The sequence below is a fragment of the Fringilla coelebs genome (genome assembly GCF_963513975.1).
Source record: "Fringilla coelebs genome assembly, chromosome: 13".
Lineage (NCBI taxonomy): Eukaryota > Metazoa > Chordata > Aves > Passeriformes > Fringillidae > Fringilla > Fringilla coelebs.
This window is the reverse complement of record NC_140039.1, coordinates 12,238,847-12,264,845: the sequence shown is the minus strand read 5'-3', so window position 1 is coordinate 12,264,845 and position 25,999 is coordinate 12,238,847. Positions and strand designations below refer to the sequence as shown.

General features: G+C 41.7%; 1 long non-coding RNA gene across 2 annotated transcripts; it reads right to left on the bottom strand.

Moving 5' to 3' along the window:
• Positions 1-577: 577 nt before the first annotated feature.
• LOC311158666 lies at positions 578-25,999 on the bottom strand. 2 transcript variants are annotated; one of them, XR_014616478.1, is made up of 3 exons: positions 25,880-25,999; positions 23,868-23,940; positions 578-1,927 (listed from the first exon to the last, which is right to left on the bottom strand). It is a non-coding gene; the product is annotated as an uncharacterized lncRNA (long non-coding RNA). The 2 variants fall into 2 exon arrangements; XR_014616479.1 differs by lacking the exon at positions 578-1,927 and adding an exon at positions 22,331-22,683.

Here is a 25,999-nt window from a genome sequence, read left to right as displayed (position 1 = left end):
TTAAAAAAAGAAAAAAAGATGGAAGTGTAGTTTTTGTTTGGAAAAACAAAAGTCATTGTATCAGTTGTACAGAGAGAAATATTCAAAGCATTCAGGTTTTGTCTCTGGAGTCAAATCAACTTGATTTCCTCTCCTTCAATAGGATGTCCCTTTGGTATTTGACGTATTTTGTTTTTTGAAATTCCAATTTTATTGTTGTTCGTGAAATAGATTTTAAGGATCCTCCCAGAGTCCACTCATGGATAAATGTTGATTTATTAATATCCTAAAGTCCATAATCTTGGCTGTGTAATCTTACTTGGGGCAACACAACTGCAGGTTTGTGTGGGGGTCCCTGCTCTCAACCAGTATCTCTGTGGAGAACTGGAGATATTGCTGCTGTCAGTTCTGCCAGCAGATCTCAAACATCACCATCGCTGATCACTTGGCAGAAGTAGAATCTCCTTGGCAAACCTCAAGGAGGAGGAAGGGAGTTAAATCTGAACACCACAGGGAATGGAGGTACCAATCTCATCTGAGGTCAGGACCTTGGGCATTTTCATCTCTTGCTCCACTCTGCTCTTTCTTGTCCCTGTTGTGACAGATTCAAGCAGAGGGAGCTTGTTGGGAAGAGCACAGACTCCAGGCACTCCTGTCCTCTGGAAGCTGAGCATACAGGTCAGACAGTGGGAGCAGGGGGCAGGATGCACCAGAGCACTTGGGATGCTCAGGAGCATAAAAGCTGCACACAATTGGGTCTTTTATGTGCAATTGCTCTTCACAGCCATGTCCAGTTTGTGGAGCTGGGAAGCTTTTTCCTTGTTTTGAAAGTAAGCTTTATGGATCAGCAACAAAATGGTAAGGTGAGTCTTCATTGTAAAGTTTTTATTTACAGCAGTGATGGAGCACAGAAAGAAAAACTTGGGGTTTAGCTCTTCACAGTTTGGAGTGACTGCAGTTAGAAATATCACCCTTTGACTTGTAGAAAGAGCACATTTGATCTGGGAATTGCTCAGACAAGGAAAATCAATATGGACTGGTATAATTTGTTTTTGACAAAAAGTTGTTGTGCTCTTGACTGCTAAAGGCTTTACACCATTTAGTAACAGACATTTTTCAAATAGATGGCACTGAAGACTCTAAAACCCCCACACAGCTCTTCTCTTGGCTGCTGATTGTAGTTTTAGATTCAAGTAGGATGCAAAACAGCCCAGAGGATGAGGCAGAACTCTACAAAGAAAGGCTGAATATGGACACTGTTGACATTGGCTCCTAGTTGGGAAAAGCTTTAAGCTCCACATGAAGGTCTGTGAATATCTGCCAGACTCTTCTGTCCAGGTGGGTTTCTCCATGGCAGCATCATGTCCTGTCCCAGAGAGCACCACAGAGCAAAAGAGAATAGTGCCAGGCACTGCTCTGCAGCAGCATTTTAAAGCTGAAGGGAACCAGCAAAACCATCCAGCTTTGTTCTTTCAGGGATAAGAAATTGCTCTTTTCTTTTCAAATTCTGAGTTTGTTCTGCACTGCTGCTAAGCTGGGTGTTCTAAAATTTTGTCATCTGATGAAATCTATATCTAGAGGAAAATAGCAAATTCATCTCATAAGATGAGTGCAAATGTAAACAGACTCCTAAGCAAGCTCTGTCTTAATGCACAATTTTATTATTTCCTTTTCTTCCATCTCCATCTGCTGTCTGCATATAGCTACTCTGGCACTTCCATTGTCCCCAATTAACACTTTCTGCTGGACTAATGCCTTCTGTCTTATCACCATGTTGTCTCCATCATCTGAGCTGCAGAGCAGGGTGGCATCCCAGTAGTGCAGCCATATAACCACTTGCTCCTTCACTGGGGCTCTCTGAAACTGCAGGAGTCATTTGGTCTATGATGGTTCGATTTTCAGATGGAGAATTGCACATGTGGATCTGGAGCCTTTGGGAACAACAATTCTGTAATAAAAACAGGACAGGTGGTGACAGTTTTCCTTATGGTAAAGCAGATGAGTTCTTAAAAATTCTTTTGTCAAAATTAAACTCTTCCTCTTGGCCTAAAAAAGTACAATTTTTTCTGTTTGAAGTGTACATTTGATATTTTGATTTTTGCTTAAATATCTTTGCTTTCTTAGAGAGACTGCTGTTGTTACTCATTTTCATAAATGTGGCACACTGAGGTAGGGAGGGACTACACTTCTCTTTTCCCTGAGACTCTCTTTAGGACCTGCAAAAATTAACTTATAAGTGAGTCTTATAGTGCAGCTGCTTTATATGTGCTGTGCCATCTCCTCTGTAAATATTTTTTTCATTCAAACAATTATATTAATGTCCATCAGTTCAGTCACTTTCATGGCCTTAGCAAGTCAATGTCCTCCTTGATAACAACTTTCCTGTTTGTTTTCAGCTGCTTTCTCACGTACTCCTCTAAGTGACCCCAAACAGTACAACATGGGAACACATATGATCATCACTCAAACAAGCACACAGAGTTTCCTTTTAGGTAAAAGAGCCGGAACAGCATCCTTTTTAGAAGAAACCTTACCTTGGTGGATGGGCAGGACACACTGTATTTGCACCATAAATGTCTTTCTGCATCACTTTCTTCACCACCCACCCCAGGGCACATTTCCCTGGGAGATTCCCCACAGGCAGGAGGTGATTCCATATGCAGCAGCCCACACTGACCTTACCCTGCACAAATTCAAGCAGTGCTGAGCAACCAACTGTGTCAGGGATGCCAGAGCTGGGAGCTGTGCAGGGTTACAGGAGAGACATCTCAAACTGGAGATACAGCAGGGATGAGGGATTAGTTACAAAATTAAGATGGAAAGGAGTGATTTGGAAACTTTACCCCTTCCCATAAGTACTGATTCAGTGAAGCGTTTTTATTCTGCACTGCAGTCATAGCCAGCAGCATATACAGGATAAGGATTGAAATATTTTGAAGTGCTGTCACAGTGTGAATGATTTTCTTTAGAGCATAAAATCAGACTGCAAAGTTATTTTCTCTCTGCAGCGACACAAGAAGAATATGAATGTCATCATCTCTGGCCCTGGGCATACAGGAATGCAGAACTGGCCTTAAACAGATGCTCTTTTTCATTCTGAGTCCTTCTAAGAAATGTAAAATCCAAAACAAATTCTGAATCTGGCGAGATGTCTCATAAGAGGAACAGGATTTCTGCATAGCTGAAACAGCATGACTTTGATTATTTGAAAACGCATGATTTAATCATTTCATTATGCATACCTTTTCTCAGCAGGCACCACGGCCTAAAACAGACAGGGACAAGCACTAGATAAAACAACATGCTTTGTAGCTGAAGAGATTGGAATCAAAGAGCTTAATCTTGCAAGGTACTGGTATCCTCAATGCCTTTGGACTTGGCTGCAGACAGCAGGAATGCTGCACACAGCTGAATTGAGCCCTGGCAGAGTCCCCTGCTCAGAGGAAACATCCTGCAGCATGACTTTGATGTCTCCTTTCCCCAGTGCACATCTATCTGCCCGTGTTCCACACTTCCCTCCTGGAGTGAGGAGGTGCTGTCAGCATCCTGACACCCCCCACCAGCTCAGGCTGCTCTGACTGCCCCCAGCTCCCTGCCCTGCACCCATGCAGATCTGTCCTGCCTGGGAAATCATCATGGGAGAGATCTGGATGCCAGATCTGTCCTGCTCACTCAGAGTGCACACACCACACTCCAGTTAGCTGGTAAGTCCATCATGTGGGGCAAGAGTGCAGACACACTATTTTCCCCACTATTTTCCCCACTCAGAACGCCTGGTGTGCCCCTCTCTACAGTGCCAGATCCTTTCTCTCTAGGACAGTGCAAACAACAGGGCCAATGCTCTGCCTGATCCCAGACAAAAAGCATTTCCCACTGCCCTTCCCTGCCTCCCCTAACACCAAAGAGGAAGGAGATGGGTTGCACAGAATAAAGTTTCTGCACAAAAGCAGGCTTTAACTCTTTAGAGCATCCCAGACAGAGAGCCACAGCTGCTGACACAGCCAAGCACAAGTCCCTGGGACCTCCTAAATGGCATGGGATGGGACCAGAGGCCATTCCCCGCAGCTGGGGCTGGCTGAGGGTCCCTGAGGGGCAGAACAAGTTGATCATGACTGGGGAAACAGCCACCCATCCATTATCACTGTCACCATATCACTGTCTGACTGGCTTCAGCCGGGCTGTGGGGCTGGGCCGAGGGGTCATGGTGGGCAGAGGGGGCAGCGCTGGCCTCCCAAGGCCCACCTCAGGGTCCTGGGGCTCTGACAACGGGGTTTGGGGGTCCCCATCAGGGGGTGAGGCCATGCAGGAGATGGCCTGAGCAGGGTGAGCAGAGGAGCCATCACCGTGTGCTGCCTCCCTGCCGCAGACCCATGGTCCAACCTCAGGCCTGCTGCTTCTGCTCCTCTCTGCTCCCCGGGGAACGGGGTTCTGAGGGGTTTGGGACAAACCTTGTGAGCTGGGAATGGCAGCCAAACCTGCCTGGAATGTCTGCAGAGGGCACCAGGGCTGTCCCCCCGCAGTCCGTGCTGACGTGTCCCAGGGCAGAGCAGGGCCTGCAGGCCCGGCCGTGAGGGAGCCAGGGCACGGGGCCCTCTCTGCCTAGGAAGGAGGCTGGGAACACCGACCTCGCTCCTGCAGACCTGAACTGGATTCATCCAGGGACCCAGGGAGGCAAAGCTCAGTCCCAGGTCCTGAAATGTGGTCTCATGGCCAATTAAATGCTGTTCAAAGGGCAGCAGAGCATCAGCGAGTGCTTTGATCTCGGAGATGCCAGCCAGATGTGTAATATCTGCTCAGGTGTTTGCCAGGTGTCAGTTTACAGTCCATGCACATCAGACAGACAGGTTTCTTCCTGGCTTTGCTAACAGAAGCAGCAGTTCTCAGAAATCACAGAGAACAGAAATAATCCCTACCTTTTTAAACATCAAAAACTGTAAAGCTTCACAGCTGCACAGCTCTGAAATTGAATTGAATGACTTGACTTGCCAAAACCAGAGATCAGAGTTCTAGGTCTTTCATGCCCCAGCTGAAAGCATCAATAGCACTCAAAGGAGGGCACAGAGCTGCCTTTCAAATACCAATTGTGACTTTAGAAGCATAATTTGGTCTCACCCTTCAAACACTGTAACCTCAGTTCAAAATGGATATGGGAATAAAAAAACTGATTTTCAACATGATCATTTTATTATTTGAAGAACTGGTTTTCTTTTTTTTTTTTTTTTCTGAATTTATATCTAAAATTAGCCAAGGAATCTAAATTTTGAATAGGTTTTGAATTTAAAGTAAAAACATTTGAATCCATCTTTACATAGGAGGGCAGCAATGTATTATCTCTGCAAGCAGTGCAATAATTCAAAAGCAATACTGATGGAAACACAGACTTGATCCCACAGGGATCCAGAGAAAAAGACTTTTGGGATGAAGCATTCAATTCCCAGAAATTACTTTTCCCACTGATCCATAAGAATTCCAGCTCTGTTGACTTCTCCTCGTGCTGTAGGACCTCATCGCTCAGCCTGAATATCTTTCTGCTTAGCTACAAATCCCTTGCCTTCATATATTGTCCCAGCACCTGAATTACCTGCACAGCTCAATGTAAATAATGTATTTATCCTCCTAGTGCCCCTTTGAGTTCTGACACTGCTGCTACCTACATTTTACAGCAGGGCAAACCAAGGCAGAGGGAATCTAAATACACCAGCAGGGGTTTTTACTCATTGGTCACTGCATTATTCACTTGGGTTATTATAGAGAAACAAAATGTTATTAACAATTGAACAACTGATTCCAGCATCAAAACCAGAACTATTTTCCTTGCAAACATACATAAGGGGATCAGCCATTGTTTTACTCACTACAATATCTCTTTTGATACTCTAAGGGAGGCATGAGGAGAAAACACTGTCATCGTCATCTGAGGAAAACACCTGTGGGGGCTCTGACAGACAAACACTAAATTCATATATATACACATGTACATATTTATATAAACCGTACCTATATTTTTATAGTTTTATATTTACAAACCTTCTATGCATATATAAACATATATTTCGGTATGTAATTGGCAGAAAGACGTAAAAATGCAACATCCGTAACTGCTGTGAAATTAACTATCTTCAAAGCAAAACATCCTGAAACCCCTGAAAACCTATTCTCTCTGACAAATACTTTCTCTTTTTTCCCTGATTAACACATCCCTGAGCTGCAAAACCCAGAACCACTTTCTGTCATGGCAGAGAAAAGAAAATAAGTCAGTAAAAGATTTAAAGTCAAAGACAATGAGAAGTTTCAAAGCTACCTTTGCTAATGCTATCAGCACTTTTTGGTGAACACTGGTGTGTGTGTTCCACCTAAAGCTCACCTAAAAAGCAGTGCTGATCATGCAAAACTCAGGGCCTGCTTAAAATGCTGAGTGGGGCATCTACAGAAGGGCATGAGCTGGTTATGCTGACACTGAAGAAGAAGATTCCCAAAGTCCTGAGCTGTGAGCTTCTTGAACCAAAGCCTTCTATCAATTCTGCTGATGCCTGGTCCTTGTGTTCATGATGCCCCAGGTGTGAACTGAGCTTCCCTTCACCTTTAAAGTGTTTGAAGAGCAGGATTCAAACTTTGCATCTTGGGACCCCATAGATAGTGAATTGCTTAAAAATAAACAAAAAGAAACCCCCTAAACCTGCTGCATATTTTACATTCTCAAGCTTCTTTGAATCCATACAAATGTTAGGAACAAGTCAGACAACAGATGCATCAGGAAATTAGCTCATCTCTTCCAAGAACACACATTAAAATGAAGACAAAGATGAAGATCAGGGGATCTGATGCCCTCCAGGAGCTACTGCTGGAAGCTTTGCCTCTAGGTGACAAAGGGGGAGATGGTTAATCCAAGGCAGACCGAGGAAGATAACATTTCTGTGCTTGTACAATTCTGTACAACATTAGTCCAGACAGGAGTCTATTAACAGTGTCTGATGGAAGCAATTGTATTATTTATTAAACTGACAAGATCAATTGGCTGCTTTGTACCCATATAAAGAGAACTATTGTACTTTCATGTCCTTTTAAACACAGAGAATAAAGCACTCCCCAGGGTGCTTTCATGGGCTGCCTTCGATTAAGAGTTCTGAGAACATCTGATATTGTCAGAGATGGCTCTCCAGATCCCAACTGGATTCACAGTCCTCACAAAGAAGGAAGATGGTAGCAATTATAATTATCAGTGCACTGAGAAGGAAGGACCTTACCTGACTTAGAGGAGTGCTTTTACTCAGTCTTCCCAAAGATTAGGCTCTCAAAGCTGAGGGAGACTGACCTGCTTTGATAGCACCAGCAGCAAAGTCAGGACTAGTGCCATGGCATAGATAACTGTACATGGCATTTTCATACTCTTCTTCACCAGAAAAATGGGAGGAGTGAAAGAAGATACAGTTTCTATGGCATGAGTAATTTTTAATAGGGCCTAATTATGGCAAAGAAAAATGTTGTGTAAATTATCAGCAGGTTATGAGCTGTGCAATACGTTTATATATTAACCCCATGCAGCACTACAGGCTGGGGGCAGAGTGGCTGGAAAGCTGCCTGGTGGCAAATGACCTGGGGATGTTTGTTGACAGCAGCTGAACATGAGGCCAGGTGAGCCCAGGTGGCCAAGAAGGCCGGTGGCAGCCTGGCTGTATCAGCAATAGTGTGGCCAGCAGGAGCAGGGCAGGGATTGTCCCCCTGCACTGGGCACTGCTGAGGCCACAGCTCCAATCCTGGTTCAGTTTTGGCCCCTCACTGCACAAAGGCTTTGAGGGGCTGGAGTGTGTCCAGAGAAGGGCAAGGGAGCTGGGGAAGGGGCTGGAGCACAAACCTCCTTGGGACTGGCTGGGGGTGTTTAACCTGGGGAAAAGGAGGCTCAAAGGGGATGTTATGGCTCCTACAAGACCCTGGGAGGAGGTTGTAGTCAGGGTAGGGTCAAGTTCTTCCTCTGGGGAAGAGCCCAAGTCCATTGTTATTTAGGACATGTTACTAACAACACGTGTTAACACACCTTTACCTGCAGAGTGGTTTGAGGAGCACATCCAGAGGATGCAACTCTATAAACTACAAGATAAGCACTTTCAGTCCATTCAGAGTGGATAAATATGCTTGATAAATTAATAGCCAGCTGTCTCAGAGCAGCTGTTTCTGGGCAGCTATGGAATTTTCCAAACATCTGAATGCACCTTTGACTATGTGCTCCTAAACAGGGATGTGCACTTACTGCTCCAAAGGTGGAAGCAGCTTAGGGAAGGAAAAATCTCTTTGTGGGTGTCAATGCAGTGTTGTTCTGAGTTTAATTGAATCACAATTATGTGCTTATCAACCTAGAACTAAAGGCTCCTGCAAGCTGCCAAGTACTGCTGTGACTCCTGGATGTGATGAAGCTCAGGCTGAGCTTCTCACAGCTTGTCCAGAGACTGGAGATGTCTCTGCTCACAATTACAGCAGAATAAACTCCTAACAACTCTGCTAGAGGACTTCTGTGGGTTTGTTCTAAATTTACCTCAATGTAAATGAACAAGTTTTGCCTTATATTCAAACCCAGCTTTTATATTGGATTTTTCCCGGTCCTTGCTGCGAACGTAGAAATTACATCTATTTTAAGCTGACATCTGTACAGTCAGTGTTCTCAGTTAATTACTGCCCCAAAGAGTTTCAGAAACAGGGGCAAAATAGAGCTACATCATATTTCCCTTAGTTCAATTCCCTACTCTTCTATTTTTCCCTGTTCCCTCCGTCTGCCACCTGGATTTGACAACATTTTCAGCAGCGCTGAGAGACCTCATGGCCAGCCAGCTTCAGTTTGAGAGTCGTATTAAAAATTCTCACTTTCTACTATTTCACTTATGCAATTTTAATCGTCAATCTGTTGCTACTTTATCTCTTCTGAACCTTACGAGCCTCAGGATTGGTGTTCACCCTCGGTCCTGTCGCCATCACCAGCAGGAAGCAGCAAAGCCGGTGCCCCACCTCCCGGCTGCCGGGCAGCACTGCGGGGATCCAGCTGCCAGAGCCCCTGCAAAAATCGGCACCTCTGCTACAGAGCTGCTCTGACTTTACAAAATATTGACCTGTCTTGGCTGGGGAAGTGCAAAGTGGTAAAGGGAATATTTATTTATGCATATAAATATAAAAAATACATTATCTATTAATTTATATAAATTGATAACATACAAATAAAATAGTATGCATATAAAATATAAAATAATATAAGTAATAACTACAATAAAATATAATTATCAATATATTAATTATATTCATATAATTATTAAATTATATCTTATATTTGTAATATATTTATAGCTATATTATTCTAATTATATTATATTAAATATATAATACATAATAATAAGTATAAATAATATTAATATAAAACCTTAAATATATATATGCATACAGGCACACATATATATATATATATATAAAAATAGATAGATAGATTATAGATTAGATATAGATATAGATATAGATATAGATATAGATATAGATATAGATATAGATATAGATATAGATATAGATATAGATATAGATATAGATATAGATATAGATATACACACACAGCAGCGTCCTCTGCAAAGATCAGTATTGCAGGAAATTGTTTCTTGTTCCAAAATTTAACAAATCTGAAGCACTGTTTACTTCTTTGTTTTATTTATAAGCTGGTTTTCAAGGTACCTCAGTGTGATGTTGTCATCAGAAAGGGTCACAAGTGGAGAGGAAGCTCAAATTCTCCTGATGTGGGGTACCTGCTCCTCTCAGCATGAGGTGATGTTGGGAAAGAGCTCTGTAGAGAAACTGGCAGTGGAAGGAGATGGCAAGGAATTACCCATGGAAATGAAGGAAGGAAGAGTAAGGTAAATATTCATGGCAGGGAAAGAGGAACACAAGAGATGGAATACACAAGCAAATATTCAGGCTTGTCCATCACACAACACCAGCCAGTGCCCATCTTCCCAGGCTTACAGCTTTCCTGGCTTTTAGGACCTTTAATGTAGACAGGCTCATAGTGAGTTAATTACAAAAGGTTTCTTGTTCACATTTAAAACACCTACCAAGAGATGATTCATTAATTTTCTCACAAATTGCAATGAGAAAATGAATCCTTAACTCTACTAATTTGTGTGTAAATTTGACAAAGACAGCTGACCTTGCCTGCAGGAATAGCTAAATGTGCTCACAAGACAGTCTTGGTGTCTTGAACCATCCTGTGATCCTAGCCTGCACTCACAGAAAAATAAACATATTTCAAGGAAACAATTGTGTGAGCACACAGCATAATTTATCCTGCTATGGGTCATTAGAGTCCCAGCACAGTGACTAATGTGTCATTCCCTGTAAGTTATACCGACTGAGTAACAACTGTGGAAAGCACCTATTCTAGGATAGAATAGTCCATCTGGATCACAGGAACTTTCTTCTTATCCAAGCTTTTCTCAGGAGTTTCCTATTTTCTGTAGTCTTTCAGTATGGACAATTTCTGGAAGTCTGTAGGACTTGCTTTTAACATTAAAATACCAAACCTACAACACACAAAATCTCCCAAAACATACACAAATGCCATTTTTTCCAAGAGCTATAAAATCAAAGCTCTCAAAGTCCTTCCCAGTGTGACTTCATCCAAGAGACACATCCTAGGAAAGGAGCAGCTTATGGTGAGTTTCTCTGTTTCATCATCATTCAGGAGTTTTCTTCAGCAATAGCACTCTTTCATGGTCTGAGGGCATCTGGGGCTTTTTCACATCCCCCACAAGAGCAAACAGAGAGCACTGCTGTGGAAAACACCTTCAGTTACAGCAGTGAGTGCCTGGTGTCTGCCATTTGTGTCTTTCTGGGACCTGGTTTAGTAAACCTCCCTGAAATAATCTCCTAAGCCATAATTAAAAGACAAGTTTAAACATTTATTGTATAATAAACTGACATTGTGGCACAGCAACATCCGGCTTAACAGCCAAGAATACAGCTCTAGAGTACACATTTACAGAATCCTATCTAACTTACTCACTGTTATAAAAGAGACCAAGCAGAATCTAAGAGGTCTTTACATCCCATGGGGTCTCAAAAATCCAAATCTGTGCTGATTTTTATGTCTGCTCATTGCAAAGTCTTCAGTCAAGTACTTTGATGTCAGCAGAAAAATGCTTTCCCTTCCTCAAGGATCTCTAAACCACTCACTGAGCCATACAGTAACCTGAGGAAGTTTACATGGGAAAGATGAGAAATGGACAAGCAGAGAACTTACCCCTGGTAAAGCCAAATCAGTTGGAAAGGGAAGGGAATTCAACCCCCCAAAGAGAAACCATTGCAGTTACAGTTCATTTTGCTTCTGAATTCACAGACCAAAGCAAATATATTTACACTAATAATGTGGACAGGGATATCATCTTTAAATCCCAATTTCTATTTTTTTATGAACTCTGTGCCTTTTCCAAATGGAATTTTCTGTCTGCCAAAAGGGCTTAAAAAAACCAAAAAAATCTGTTTTGGCTCCATCTTCACTTCTAATTTCTTGTTCATTGCTTGATGCAATCTGAAGGTGTCTCTAACAGGGGATTCATTTTCAATGTCAGTAACCTAAAAAAAACCCATAGAAGACAAGCCACTAGCAGAAAGAAAAGCCTGCTTTACACTTGTTTCCTAAACCAACAGCCTGTGACATGCCGGGGCCAGAAAGCATTGATTATAAACAAAAAGGTGCCATCTCAGATTCCCACAGTGAACCTGGCTTTCAGAATTCTCTGACAGAGTGACACTTCCTACCAACAGCTCCTTTGTATGGGGAGAGCAGAACAAGCAAACGGAACAAAACCACAGAAAAGCCTTGGAGGCAGCGACAGCATAATCCCACTTATTCATAGCTCAGCTGAAGTGCTGCCTGTAAAACCCTCTGCAGTGATTTATTTTGCACTCATTTCAATATTGCCAAGAACCCTGCCTTCCTGCCACAAATCTGCCTCCCTTTGCCCACAGAATAACCCAAACAAATACAGAAACGTTTTCGCTAATAAATTCTGCGTTGGATTTAGGTGCCTGTGTTAAACTTGGTGTATATTTCCAAGCTCCCTCCTGCAAACACAAAGATCCTTCTACCAGTAGATGTCACCCGGAGCAGGGAAATGTCTGTGGCAGCCCTGGAGAATCCCGGTTATTCCCGCCTGTGTGTCAAAAGGCGCCCGGCTCCAAGCAGGGGTTTGGGAAGGAACCCCAGGAGGAGGTGGCCAAAGCACAGACGGTTCTTCAGCATCTCTGCCTTCTGTCCCAGCGGCACAGGGCTGGGGGGACACGGTGACACAGGGTGACACAGGGTGACACACGGTGACAGTGACACACGGTGCCCTCTGTACAGCCATCTCAATGGTTTCATGCAAACCTGTTCCTCAGGCTGCGGCTCCAGTCAGAGCCGGCCAAGGGAAGAACGCAGGGAGATTCCAAAGGTAGGAGTTCCCAGATCCCTGGCACCTGAGCCCTTGGCCCCGGTGGTTATTCAAATTGCCTGTCACAATCACTCCTTCGGATAAGGAAAGGTAATCCCCGAGCTGACTTCACTCTTTGCTGCTGTGAGCTGAGCCCAGGATCACCATGGTGTGATTTCTGACGAGGTATTTGCTTCCACAAAAACATCTCTTTAATATCTTCATCAAAATTTAAGATTCAGTGAACAACTTCAAATATGGATTCCCTTTTAAAAATGGAAGACCTATGATAAATACAGAAACAAACAGTGAACTTTCACAAAAACACCAACAAATTTGGTTTTGTGTGTTTAGTGCATGAATGTAGAAGGAGCAGAATACCAAGGAAATCAAGGAAATAGCTGGAAGGGAGAACGGGGGAGAAATAGGTAAGCGCAACTGTGTCTAGTCTTTGTAACAAAACTCTTTTCAGAAACCCAGCCTGCATCACATAAAGAAACCCCCTATTCAAAAGCCAGTTTGTTTGCACAGTCTAATTTGGTGGAAGCATTTTGTGTGCTTTTTTATTATGAAAGGTTTGCTTTTTTTCAATGGGCAGCAATCTCTGCTTTGGAAGCAACTCCTGACTAAAGCAGGATGGGAAATCTTCCAGGTTTTGTCCAGAAAAATAGCAGTTCTTGCAGGACTTGTGCCCTGGCTCTGGATTTCACAAAAGGTTCCTTTCTTCCTTCCTTTCACTCCCAACAATGCACCTCCAGAGATCTGCCACAAAGGATTGTTCTGAAGTATATTTAGCACATGGTGGCAGGCTTGGCTGCTGGGATCAGTTCTTCTTCACTCTGAACTGATTCTTACGTTTCTGAATGCAGCAGCTCATTCAGAATTCAATTCCTCGTTTTTCACAGCAGTGCAAGTTCAACTAAATTTTTTACAGGTTCAAAAATCAATCAGGCAAACCCAAGACAGAAAAATCCATGAGATGTCCCAGTTAAAGCTCAAGTAGCAGCAATACTACAGTGCACTGGATGCTGTGAAGATGTACTGGAGAGCTGTCATGGGATGTTTTCCTGCTCTTTTAATTTCCCTTGTATTGGGCTCTGTAGACCTCTGGTCTGGCTCGTTATGGCTGCTCATACTTTACATTCTCATCAAGAACCCTTCCAGGTGGGAATCGATGGCAGTGACCCCAGGAACAGCAGCTTTTTCTCCCTTTTGGTGTTTAAAGATGGATTTTCAAAGATGGATGAATGTGGTAAGGATATAAAAAGAACAATATTTTATGAACATAATAAAACTGGACATCATTAAGTTTAAAACCTCATTTATCTGCATATGAATATGTTTGCAGAGTTCCAAATCAAGGTTCCCACTAGGAACTCTATCCCATTCCTGCTTGATTTTTCCTCCAAATGATGCTGTTATTTTCTTTTTCAGCAGCTCATTCAATGCAGAAGTCAAGGGAGCGTGATTTATTCTGGGTTCTCCACACTAAATAGCCCAGTGCTATTGTGCATGGACAGCAAGCACTTCAGAGAAGTAAAAACAATTTTTTTTTTTCTAAATAGAAGTAACCCAATAAAACATTGAAATATATATATAAGAATTAGAAGGGGTTTTCCCCAGCTTAGGTTTGGCTCTAAATTATGAGCCCTGCTTTTTTGCCTTTTTACACAGAATTAACCTTGCATACTTATATTTTTGGGGGGCACTTATTCCAATTAACAGGACACTGTGAAATGGCCAAAATTAAGGGATTTAAAAATCCAGGCTTGGATCTTAACGAAATTCAGGTTATCCAAATTTCCTTCAAGCAATGCATTTTGTTCCAGTCCTGCTGTCTGATGGAACAGTGCAGTTTATTTTGCAGGTGATGGAAACAAACCAGAAAAAAAATAGCTGAAGAAAAGGGAAGATCCATGAAGTTAAGCATTTTCTTTACACATTCCCACTTTCTAGCAGTTACCAATATCCAAGAAACATCTGTACATACCAGTGAGAAACTTAGAGCATTAACTGCACAGCAAGATACAAAGATCATTTTTAAAAGCTTCTAAGATACCTTCAAAAGCAGTGAGGAAGCAGCACTGGAGTGTTATCAAGGAGGCTCTCAGACAGCAAATTCTGCTAAATATCCTGGAGCTTTATTGAACAGCTTGCACTGGAAGATAAAGGAATCAAGACCATCTATGAAACAATCTTAAAACTGATTTAGTAATTGCCTGTGAATACTCAGCCCAGGCTAAATGAGGCTCAGGAGACCTGAGACCCATCAGCTCCCCAAAACAGGTCATGAGCAGAGCTTTAAGTGATGCAGACCCTGCCTGGGGATTCCTCTCTGGGGAATAATTTTTTGCCACGTTGCCACAGGAAGAATACATCACCTGGGAGTTTTGCTCCATTTGTGAGGCACTGAGCAACTTCAGCAGGCAAAAACCAAATTAACCTTAGAAAAGCAAAGCCCATCTCAGTTGAGATGAGGCAGCATTTCACCATGGGAACTTAAACACGTGCACAGCCAGCTGAGCCCACGGACAAACACCAGTGTGGGGCATCCTGAGCCAGCACAAGCCTGTCTGAAACATCCCAGGCTGGGCTCTGACTCTCTGGAAATTGAGCTGATTTCTTACCATTTCCAGCATAAGGTGTGTCTATTTTAACACTTAGAGCTCTGTGTATCAACACCTCCCAGACTGCTGCTTTCTGGTCCAAAGCCAGAAGTGTACAAAGGCACTTTTTACCTCGTTACTCAGTGGCCTTGTCCCAGAAAGACTCCAGTCTCCCCATTTGCTACTGCAGATATTTCTGAATTCTTCTGTTTCTTTTGATCTGCTCCTCTCTGTGTTTCTATTGCCAAGTATTTTCTCTTCATCTCTATGTTCAAAGCCCAGAGCTGCAAATGCAGAAATTAATCACTTTGAGGCTTCTCTGTGTGGATGAGCACAGCCTGTGAGGACAAGCAGGCTGTGGTTCATTTCAGCACCATGGGCAGGCTAATCTGCTGAGCTGTGACCAGGGAAACTGGGAGGCTGCCCTCCACAAAGTGCCTGCAGCACCTGCCAGAGGCACAGAGTGTTCCCTGGTGCCAGTGGTGTATCTCCAGCTGCAGCACAGTCCCAAACATGTGACCAAGAGGCAGGAAGAAAGAATATAAATGCCACATAAATTCAACCACATAAATTTAACCAGCACGTTCACAGATCTCACTGCTTTGACTGCCTGGCAGAGCTGACAGAATCCAGCTGATGTGGAGCCTTACTCCCAGCCTCCTGACAGACATTTTTAGAACTATGTTTGCTTGATTAGGGACAAAAAAATGTCACGAGTCCAAAATCACTCGCCATTTGCATGGGCTGAACATCTTCTGGTGAGGTCATGAAGCAAGAAGCTTGAAGATCAGGGGACTGACTGGCATCTACATGGCACAGTCTAACCCCAGGAACAGAACCCCAGAGCACTGAATCTGCACCAATTAAAAGCAGAAAATGAAACTTTTCTCAATTCTGTGAATGCCTTCTCATGAATTTTTATCAACTACCAAATGTTTTTTTTTACAAAGTAGATTTTAACACTCCTAAAGTCAAGATCCACACCTTCTCATCTGCCCAGCTGCACTGCTGTGAATCTGCAGACACAGCCAGGCCAGGGGGCAAGGGACACACATCATCCATACAGAACAGGCAGAGCCTTGTTTTGGGAGTATCCCCTAATTCCCCCAGATCTGTGACGTAGCATCACTCCTCTAAAAACCCTCAATATGCTTGAGATTGGATCAAGATTGAACAAACCAACATGTTAGAACATATTTTGGAGGTAGGAGAGGAAGGGAAATGAGCATTGTTTAAGGAGTTGCCTTCCATCCCCTTTCCAGATAAAGCTGGAACGCTGACTGGCCCAGCCCACGTAATTGAATCTAAACCACGACATGCACACTCCCTTCACACATTTCTCAGGAAAACAAAAAACAAACAGAAACCCCAACCTTCCAAAACAGAAAGGGAAACTTGGGGTTTTACCAAACACTAAACACCAGACCATTACTATGATTTCAAGTGAATTATTCATCAGAATTTTTGTTCATTTTTAAATGCAAGAGAACCAACCAAGAAGACCTCAGCAAAGGTCAAATATTTGCTGATACACCTTGTATGTAACACAGCTCTGACCATGGAAAATTGAATCTAGTCAGAGATATTGGTTAAACTACATGTGGGTGGATTCTAGGTGGGATGTAAGCAAATCAGATTAAGCCTGGGAGAAACTGCACTGTGTGATTATCATGTAATAATTACCCAACCTTTTGACAGAGCTCAAGACTGAGCTCAGCCCAGCCCTTAACAATGAGGAGACAGCATAAACATCAGGGTATGAAACTCCATCACTTCTGCTAATCTGCCAGCATTTCCTCTGTGGGAAGTCCATGAGCTTCTGATGAAAGCCCAGGGCTGCAAAATAAAAAGAACCCCTGGGGTTCAGAGACAAGGTCCAGACCCCTGGAGAAGTCAGCTGCAGTAGAAATCTGTGAGGGTAACCTTTTGGAATTGGGTCACCACCAACTGTCCGTGTGTGTGGAGCTCTTAGAGAAACCCATCTGGTCCTGGCATCCATCTGATCTGCTCTTCATGCTGTTACCACAGCAACTGACACTTAAATGAAAAATCTTTGAGCAAGCTGGATCTATAGACAGCCCTACCAAATCACAAGGCAGCAAAAGTGGATGCTTGAGGCGGGTCTGGGAGGCATTTAGCTGTGTATTTACCAAAAGGGGTTTCAGCCTTGTTTTCTGTTTGTGCTTTATCATTTGACAGAGTAAGCATCAGCACACCAATTTTTCTTTATCAACAAGTCCTCTGTAGGTCAGTCACAGCAGTGATATCTTTTCATTTGGCCTGCTTTGCAGTCTAAATAGATCTTAAATATTTTGATTTCTTCATTGTTTCCATATCACACACAAATTGAACATTTTTTTGCTGTAAACACAACTGTCAAGAGAAGTAATAATAGCCATGTGCTTTTTCATAATTAAAAGATGCTTTACAAAAGTAAAAATTCTAACTAGATCTTCCCAATGACATTTAGATTTATAATGTTGGATTTGACCCAAATTTCTTTAATACTTTAGGGACACAGACCTGACATTCAAGTTCTTTGCAGGATATTTTAATGTTTGGCAATACAGATGTTAAGACTCATTTTATTTTGAGGGAGGGAAAATCTGTGTTTGTAGAAGAGGATATTACATGGGGTGAACTAACCAATCTTAATATTCTCCCAGCTAACTCTGAAATGTGCTTTATTTCTGTCTCTGGTATAACAGGAACCTGAGAACTCAATTTCTGTGTTTTTGTAGCAGGACGAAGGAGGGAGGGTTTTGCCCTGGTTCATGAGCCAGATTTAGGCCCCAAAAGCAACACCCACACAGGTGACACACGACACAGAACTGAAGGGAAGTGGGAGCTGGTGTCTGAGGACAGGGGAGGTGACACTGGGACTGGCACTGCCTTACACAGCCCACACCCTGAGCCTTTCAAACCGGGGCTGAGCATTGCCAGTGGAAGGTGAACAGAGGAAAGTAACACCATTCAATTTCTTTTTCTTATTCTTTGAATGCATCTTTGAAATTTCTTCTCTTATTACTCCAAGTCTACAAGTGAGTGGGACTATTTTACATGTAAAACATTCTGGTTTAGAGGTATTATGTCTTTCAAAGACCAAGAGGGAGGAGAGAAAGAGGCAAGGAAAGAAACTGAAGGACACCACTGAGGGAAGTGAGAAGCATCTAAGATCCCTGAACCTGAAATGGAGGAGCACATTTCCATAAAGTTTCACTATTACACATTTTGCTCACTAATTTCTTTCAATTAAAAGAACTGAAAAAACTTCACTGCACAAAACCCCTCCCAAATACTATTTTGCCACTGCAACATTTTTCTAAAAAAATCCCCAATTACTTGCTTATTAATAACTCATGAGTCAATCTTCTTTCAACTGGCTATTGTAATTGTCAACAAAATTCATGTTATGTACAGTTCTGGACTGGGAAAAGTCAGAGGGGCTTTTGTCTTAATGTCTCCAGCCTTTCTCTCACCCAGCCCTTCTCTGCTCTGTCATTGGTTAGCAAATCTGAAAAGAGGAAGAAAGTCAGAGCAGCCACCAGGATTTATTCAATCAGGAGCAGAACAGCGACCCATGAAAATTTCTGGCACAAACCTTCCTGTGAACACATTTGCATGTTTATTAGTTAAACTTTGCCGTCTGCGAGCACTCTTGTGAAAAAACAACAAACCATTAGTACAAGAAATGGTAGAAAACACATTTTTAAAGGCCAAAAAATCTAAAGTAAACTAAGCATCTTTGTTGCTGGAAATGTTTGAGAATTGGCCTGTCCTTCTGAAAGTCTAAAGAGTCCCAAGGTACAAATTCTATCAAAAGACAAATCTGAGTCTTGTCTTCTGAATTTGGACTAAATTTTGAAAATCCCAATTTGCAAATGTAATACAGATTTTCCCTGTCAAACGGTAATATTCCAAATGGGAGAAAAAACCCAGCAGGAAGATATGACCTACAGGCTATTGAAATAAGCTCAAACTCTTAAATAAAGTTGGGGCATTTCAGGATTTTGGATGAAACAACCCTATAAATACAATTGAACTTTTTACTGTCCTCAGCAAGGTAAAAGCTATTGACATAACTAGGAAGGAAACTAAGTCATTAAGGAAGAAAACTCCAAACCTTAATTTGACTCTTTACTTTCAGTGATTCCTTTAATAACACTTATAAATAATATCAAAAATCTGGTTTGGAGAAGCAATATTCCATGTCATGCCCCGACTGCCTCTCTTCCTCAGCAGTAAATCACTAGCCACCACTCAGTTTGTGAGGGCAGGGGACGATTATCCATATTCAATACCCTGTTAACAAGTGTTTGTTCTTGTCCTTCTCCAGTGACTCCACAGAGCTTTAATTGACAGCACAGATGTCACAGCTCCTGTCTCCAGCCCAAGCAATTGTTTGAAAAGCTTCTGAGTTATTTAACTGCTGGTGTTGACAGGAAGCTGGACATTTCTACTCTGATGAAGGCTTTGTTTTAAGGCTTCTCAGTCCATCCTGCCTTCTGTTTCTTCCTATCTTACATGCCTAAAGGCATATAATGGCTGTGCACAAAATGCTTCCCATTTCAACATCACATTTACATTTTGCAGGAAGACTCTCAGGAATTTTTGAGATTGTCCCAGATTAGAGAGAGACCAAATCCATCGCATGGCAATCAATTTTAATAGAGGCAAGATCACAGTCTCAACTTTTCCCTGTGTATTCCCACTAAGATCATAGTGCCTTCTGTTCTCCCAGTCAGCTGTTAATACAAATTATATGCAGAAAAAAGAAGGATCCCACCAGCAATGTGCTGGACATTTGTATTCCCAACAAGATCCTGTTAAAGACTGTTAACAAACCTGGTGGATGCCAGTCTGACTTCACATATTGATCTGGTGGAGCAAGTACAAGGCACGTAGGCTTCTGGTCTGTATTAATTTGTACTATAGCTCTTGGCACAGGATCAGCTCCCATGTTTTAAATAAATTACCTGAAGTAGTAATTGTTTGTTATCAGTAAGGGGGATTTAATAAACAAATATACTTGATAAATCAATGTGCAGAAAAATCCAGACATCCACATATGAATTAGTTTACTTTAACTTACTAAAATGAGGCTGCTGGAATGATAATGTTTCAATACACCAAAATAACATTACCAGCTTGTGTAAACTGGCATCTTAAATACATCTCTGTCCATTCTTTGATCTTTAGAGCTTTGCTTCTAGTGACAATAGTCAGTATCCTAAGGAAGGGCTGGGCTGGAAAGCCCAGGTTATTGTCTTTTTTTCATAGTCCTAACAGAATCAGCAAAATAAAATGATGAATTATGTTGTTATATCAACTGAACAGCTTATATAATGTACCTCTGTTCCCACAAAATTGAAATTTAGTGTTTTAACAATGGGCTTTACTCTTCCACTCACCTGTAAATGAGCACTACTGGAGCAGCGCTGAGCCCAGATCTGCCCTTTACACCAGCTAAATCTGTTTCCTCTTCTGTGAAATCACTGCTGCTTTACATCATTATGAATTAGGTCAGAAACAAACCCAGTGACTGCTCATTCCAGCTAGTGAAACATATGAAGAGTGGCTGCAATGACAGATCTGCAATAATGCTTCTCATCTGCAGTCAATTAAATTTAGACCACGCAGAACTATAAGAAGTACACAGTGGAAATTTTTGGCAGGGTGACTGGCAAGCTGTAGCACATCTAACAAACTCGAAGACTTTTAAATTCATCTTCCCTCTGAACTTTAATCAAAGGCTATAAAAAAAAAAATCCAGCTGAATACAATAAAAATTTAAACAGCGAAAATCATTAAAGCAGACACTTCTCGTTACCTCACGGTGACTTGCAGAAAAACCTTGTCAACGTCAGCTGCTCACCCCCGGTGTTTAATTCATCATAATTCACCTTGCTGGAACAAACAGCGCAGGAATGTCTGCATCTGCTAAGCTTGTGTACCACAGGCAGATGTGAGAGGAGGCCAAACATGTTTTTATAAGTTACAAAAGAGAACAATTATTTCTACTGGAGGGGTAAGAGCTTTTGGAATGTGCTTTTGGACATAGGAGTGTCTTTTGGGAACTACTGAATAGATCTTCAAATGAAAACTATAAATTAAGTGTAATTATTTCTGACAGCTTTCATGAGAAAAATAAAGCATTTATCCTGTCATTGAGGTTCCCTGTCTCTGCACTCTCAGGACTTTGGCATCATCCCTGTGGCATGTCCACACTGCCCTTAGCAAGACTTCCTTTGCTTTTTGCTCCACCACAATTACAGGGGTTTTTTTTTTAAGTATGTGTTCTCCCTTCAAAAATTTACGGCTAAAATATTTGTCTGTCCTTTGGCTGTTTTGATTTTTGACAACTTTTCCAGCAAGCCTCATCCCACAGCTGCAGTGCTCCCCTCGGTCTGTACCCAGCAGCAATCACACCCACATCGTTCTCCCCTCCCCACAAACCCCAGGCCTTTGTGCCCCTGCCCTCCCTGTGTATCTTTTATTCCATTTATAATCACACTCTGCCCCAGAATTTCTGAGAATTCATCTGCTCCCCCCTTTGCACTTGTCAGTCCAGCCTTAGCTCTGGTTTTGCCTTTATTAAGGGCATCCCCCATCCCCTTGCCTTTCACCCAATCAGCCCCACAAGGCAGATCCTTTCCATAAAGGGCACCAATGATTCCTCTGCAAGGTCTGCCTCGCTAATTATATACGCTAATTATATACTTAAATATATACTATATTATTTATCTGTTCCTACAGCAGCTTCTAGAGAGCAGGGGCTTTTCTTCTGTGCCTTGTCATTTAGAACCCCGCCACTATCAGCCACTTCACAATGACATGGGCAGCGCTGCTGTGCTGCAATTAGGAGGGAAACTTGCCAGCAGAGGATGGGGTTTAAACTCTTCTTGACAAAGAAAACAGCATTAAAACAATTGAAACAATTGGCTGTTTACAGAACCGTGTTTACAGAACCCTAAGGGGTATCTGGGAACCCCAGGTGAAACGGGGATTGTCTGTAGATGTGGAATGGATGGTTTAGTTTGGACAGCAACCAGTGACAAGGAAATGGGCTGGTGTAGGCTGTCAGTTGTTCTCCATGTGGAACAAAGTGCATGGCCTGAATTTAGAGGCAGGTTGTTTTTAGAGAGATGGCACTTTAAAAAAAACTTTCTTGAAAATGTTCTTAAATATTACATCTGAAACATAGTGACATATATTACCCTTTTTTGCTCCAAAAAATAAATAAAAAATTCTAAGGTTGATATAAAAACTGACAACACAAAATCTTTACTAACCCACATTCCTGCAGTGTCGTTGCTATGAGATCAGTCTGTCAGATTGCACAAAATCTAATGTAACATGTTTATAAGCCAGTCAATACATTTTTCAGGAGCAGGTTTCCACAAAACAGCCATTTTCCAAGACAGAATAGACTCACTCTTACCCAGCTCAGCCCAGCAGAAACCCAGCAGGAAAGAACCAAGAAGGAGAGAGGGTTGTTCAAGGAGTAGTTGGAGTTGCTCAGTGTAAAGGAATTTCTGTGATGTCCCTGGTCAGTGGAATAACTGAAATAAATAGGAAGTAGAACCCAAAACCTGTGTCTAGAAGAGGCCAGAAAAACTTTTTTCCAGAGTAATATTTCTGTCTTGGAAGGGAGATCGGCTACCCTGCAGACCAAAACAGGGTAAGAATATTCTGGTTAGAGAAAAACAGATACATTTAAGATGTTTAGATCAGACTCAGCAAAAAAAAATATATGCTGATATAATTTATGCTGATATTTTGCATAGTTTCTGACAGAATTTCAGAGGTTTTGTTCAGCATTTGCCCCTCAGGGTTTCCACAAACAGGTTCCATGCAGTATTTCTGGTGGAGTAGCATGCACAAGGGCTCTGGAAATTTTCAGCAGGCATCAGCAAATGCATCTTAAGTTTGAGAAACTAAATACAAAAAGGCTATTTTTCAGATCACCAGCAGATTTGGTTGATAAGAAGATAATTTACTCTGTGTGTGGCTTTGGGCTTAGAGAGTTCCATAGAGCCTGTTATGGAACTCTGGTTACCATCTCTCCTTTGTCTAACCCTCCTTCCGTTCATTGCACTGAGTTTCTGAATATTTCCTATCAGGAGGAGAACAGGTGGATAAGAGGCTCCAGTGGGGCTAATCACACAGAATAAACTCAATACTGTTATCTGAGCTCTTTATCAATGTTTTGAGAGGAGATAGCTTATTAAGAGATCAAAACCTACAGCCTTAGATTGGGTAATCTGACCAGAAAGAAGAAGTCAAATTCAAACTTTTAAATCAAGAAGTTTACCTATATTAAATTTCAGAGTGGGTTCTGCAAAGGGTTTTCTCCAGAAGACAAGCTGATGAAATAGTTTGTGCAATACATAAAGATGGCAACTGTAATTGTTTCAGGAAAGTATCAAATCAATTTTTATACAGGTATTTTTCAGATGAGCAATCTTAGAATGTATTCAGTTTCCCTTACCCACACCCATTTGCAGAGGTGAACTTTCACCTGATCTGTTAATTACTTCCTCAGCACAAGCTGAAGCTCTTGCTTTACATAAATATTGGTTATGTGCTTAATTAAAAAAAAAAAAATCCCCTCTAATCATTTTAAGTGTCATTCTAGTGTTTTAAAGAAAGTTTCACCATTTCATTGATCGTTTTCAGATCAATTTTATGAGCAAGCACAGGAGAACAGTTGCCATTATCTCTGCACGGATTGAAACTCATCAGTGCTGCAGAACATTTTGTAAAATAAGTATCAATGATAATACTGGGGATTGAAATCATAAATTGACCAGCATTGGACCTAATTCAGCAAAAACAGATGAAATACCTGAACAATCCTTAAAGCAGGAAGCCATGCTCCAAGGAGACTCAGCAGTTTATTTCACTGAAGTTGTATCTAGCTGGATGGAAAAGATGCATTACTATACAAGGAATTACCACTGCCAGTATTGGTGAGGAAATAATGAAAATGTGATTGGCATAAATCATTCAGAAATCTTCCTACACAATCCTGATCCATATATTAGATTGCCTGGCATTCCAGAGCTCAGAAGTACTAAGGTCAGACTTACTCCAGAGTACTGCATTTCTTTACACATTTTATTGTAAATAGAAAGTGGAATTCTGATCCCATGGGAAATTCCAACATTTTGACATTTATTTTCCCTGCAAATAACAAACATACAGGGTTTGAATCACTGAAACTCTTATATGCAATAGTATGGGAATATCAAAATAATGTAAATATCATAGAAGTTGAAATTAAATGAATAAAATACCAATATAAAATATTTCAATATTGCCAAAAAGAAATAAGGTAAAATTATTCATTTTGATATTTTCCTATCAAATTTAATCTAAATCAATGTATTCACTTAAGATGATTCATTTCTGATGAAATTGCATTGTCTGAGTAGAAAATTGGGCTGTTTTTTTTTTTTTCAGCTCCGTCTCATTATTAAAGATTGATCAGATTGTAAAAGCGTTGGGGAAAAAACCATTAGGAATTCAGCTTTTGCAAACTTACTATATTGAGGTAATTTTGATTAAAATTTCACCATCCCCAAGAAGGAAAAGCAAATAGTCACAGTAATTGTCAATCATATCCAAAGGACTTAAAGGTGGCTCTAAAGTGACTTCACGAGAGATAAGTAACTGAATTGCTGACATGAATACAACCATTTGAACACGAGTTCTGTCTTCTCCTCTGCAGCTCCTGTGGTTTTCCACCCTCAGCAGCAGCCCCTGCTTGGGTCACTTTTCCAGGGTAATCCTGCCTGTGAGAATTTAGAGCTGCTCTGTTGTACCAACGTCACAGTGTCCAATTTACTATCCTGGCAGGGAGATAAATTTGTATATCTGACTTCCTTTTTACCAGTTCACTTCTAGCTCCTGCACCTTGTTTCTGTGGCTGCCTGTATCACCTTGCTCCCCTTCTCTTATAATTGTGATTCCTTCCTTCACAACTCTTTTTAATCATCCCTCACTTCCTTCTTTAGCTTTTCTGCTTTCTTACAAAATACTCTACAGAATTTGTGCTGTCACAGCCTAGAAAAGTTCTTCCCTCTCCCCAGAAACAGTCTCCTAACTCATTGACCTGTCTCTCATCCTGCATTAAGCTTAAACACTTCAAGACTCTTTGGGGAAAGAAACTCCGCAATTATATAAATGGCAAGACTTCAGCAGCATTCAGAAAACAAAGAACAAATGAGCAGAAACTTTCATTCTGTAGGGAAGGCAATTTAACTCTACCCCAAGCTAATTAAGGCAACTCATGAAGATAAGAGATGCCTTCTGTTCAGATGTTGCTGTATTTTATCTACAGCCTGTGCAGTTTCTGTACAGACACGATACATCCACTCCCCAGGTGCAAATGGAGATCAGACCTCAAGTGTTTCAGTGTCCTTAGCTGATTGTTACAATGGTTCTTTCACTAATCCTGCAAAATGGGAGTAAAATTAGTCTGAAACAACAGATTACCCTGGAATTGCTAATAAAGCAATAAGGAGGACAAATAAAAAACTTAGTGTAACATTCTGGCTGTTGCCCAACTTTTGGTGCTGCTGTGCATGGAAAAAATCTGTCTTGGAAGCACAGTTGGACCTATTCATAAATACTGAACCTTTCCTCATCTCATGCACCACTAAACTTCTTGCAGATGCTTAAGTGACTTAAGCAAAGTGCTGCAGAGAGCAACAACATCAGTGAGGGGTGGCTTTGGTTTCCAGTCAGAAGCAGCACAGCTGGCCCTCAGATGCGGTGGCTCTGTGAGTGACCCAGAACACTTCCCAAGCTGGAATTGCTAAGTTCATCCTCCTGAAATATGAAAGTATTTCTTACCACACAGTCAGCATTTCTCTGGTCAAATGTGTCTGTTTCAAAACTTCTCTCTCAAGGAAGTTTCTCCTCTCCTGGAGTCCATGTAATTAGCCCAGGGTGGCCCTGCCTTGTTCCACCCTG